The 2048-nt window shown below is 50.5% G+C and overlaps 1 protein-coding gene across 1 annotated transcript in view; it reads left to right on the forward strand.

The window, feature by feature from the left end:
- The first annotated feature begins 1151 nt into the window (after positions 1 to 1151).
- ZBTB8A (zinc finger and BTB domain containing 8A) overlaps positions 1152 to 2048 on the forward strand; it is a 60099-nt gene continuing 59202 nt past the window's right edge. Inside the window, exon 1 of the mRNA XM_040228043.1 lies at positions 1152 to 1574. The gene's annotated coding sequence lies outside the window, so the exon portion shown is untranslated. The remainder of the gene's footprint in view (positions 1575 to 2048) is intronic.

Genomic DNA, 2048 nt, shown 5'->3' on the forward strand with positions numbered 1-2048 from the left:
GCAACAAAGAGTTTATCACTAATCTGATGTGCTCTACTGAGCAACAAGTTTGTAGAACTCTTTTGCATGTTTCAATTAAAGCTAAAAAAAACCAAAACCCAAAATCTTTTGCTATAACAATGTCCAGGTCTTTCTAGGATGATTATCAATAGGGATGCTAGTAAAATAGTCTGAGTACATTCAACATTCCTGATACCTAACGGTTTTCAAACACATTTTTAATGATCTGTGCAGAATGATGTGAGGAAATGGAACTAAATAGCAAAATAACTGGAGAGTAATACAGAAGTGACATTAAGAGATAGTTGTGTTTTGTATCCTATGAACTGTAGCCTGCCAGGCTCCCCTGTCCATGAGATTGCCTAGGCAAGAATCCTGGAGTGGGTTGTCATTTCCTTCTCCAGGGGATCTTCCCCACCCAGGGATCAAAACTGCATCTCCTGCATTGTAGGAATATTCTTTACCACTGTGCCCCTAAGGAAGCCCTTCTAGTAGAGAATATGGTCCTCAAAGCACATAATTAATTATGATGAAACCGAAGTAACAAACTTTGTCCAGTATAACTGAATATGACATAAGAGAGAAGTCCATCAGAGACTAAATATTTTGAAATTTTGAGTCTTGTTTGTTTTACTATATCACAGAACTTTTCAGTACTTTGCTCCAACATAAGAAACTAGAAAACTAATTTATAAAATTGTTTCTATAGTTAACAATGAAAATTCAGTGACTATAAAGATTTTAGCAAATACATAGTCTGACGTCTGAACTCTGAATATTAGGGACATAAATATGTCAGAAGAAAGACTTGATCTACAATGAATTTTTGTATTTGAAAACACAAAATCTGCTATTCTTACTAGTTTTTTATTTTCTTTGAACTTAACCAAGAATTATTTTCTCTTATCTCAGCTTCTTGAGTTAGCCTCTTCAAAGAAAATGCAATGCTTGTGACCTGTAGAGATTTAGAAAAGGTATCCCCGACTAAAATGAGTGCCTTAATAAAAGGAAAAATTCTGTACAGATCTCTTCCATTTGACGCTGCTAAACTTAAGTACAATAATGTCACATGTACTTATACAGTAATTGTGGGCACGCCTAAGTCCCTCCCTCTTTCCTAAACCAAATTCCCCAGATCCTAGAAATCCAGCCCTTCTGCCCTCCGGAGGCGCCTTTCCCAACGTAAAGTACAATTTAAAATTTAAGCTCCTAAAAAAAAAAAAAAAAAAATTTAAGCTCCTGACTAAATAATGATTCCGTAGCCAACTGCTCGGGGATCTGGGCACCCCAGTGCCTCTGGAGCGTGCAGCGGGGTGTAGGGAAGGGCAGGGGGAGTGGGCGAAGCTGCTGGTTGGTGCCTGAAATCTGTGCGTTGCCCCTTTAATTGTGTCCCCAGCCCTCGGGCGTTTCTGTCCAACGCCCACGTCAGCAAATACCTTTTGTTTCTCTCACGTTGGGGCTACTTGTTTTGGGGCGCAAAGGAACGGCTTCGAAAGGGGGAATTTCCCCCGCCGAGACTCGGGAATCTTCCCCCCAGCCCGCGCGCGCGACCCGCCGTTGCGCCGCGGCCCGCGGTAAGTGGCTGCGCGCCGCGCGGGCGGAGGGCGGGCGGGGCGTCGGGGCAGCCTCGCACGGGCCCGCAAGCCTCGCTGCGGGCGGAGGCGCGGGCGAAGGCGCCGCGGGCTTTGCTCCCCGGGAGGCGGCGGCGGGATACGGCCCGGGCGCTGCGCCCCCAGACGTCCCCGGACTGGGAGAGCGGCGGGAGGCGCAGAGGCGAGCGGGCGCCATTTGCAGCCCCGGGCGCAGCGGCGGTGGCGCGCCGGTCTGAGGGGCTGGAGACGGTCACAAAGGAGGCGCGGCCGGGCGGCCGGCGCCGAGAACCTGGCCTCGCGGCAGTGGCCGGCGAGGAGAGGCGGGCGGCGGCGGCTGGGCGCACCGGTTCCCGGACTGCGCGGCCGCCGCGCCCGCCCTGCCGCCCGGCCCTGTCCGCCTGCGCGCCCGGGAGGGGCTGCGGGACAATGGCCGCGCCGTCACCGCCCGCGCCCGCT

Source organism: Oryx dammah, unplaced genomic scaffold (assembly GCF_014754425.2).
Source record: "Oryx dammah isolate SB20612 unplaced genomic scaffold, SCBI_Odam_1.1 HiC_scaffold_27, whole genome shotgun sequence".
NCBI lineage: Eukaryota > Metazoa > Chordata > Mammalia > Artiodactyla > Bovidae > Oryx > Oryx dammah.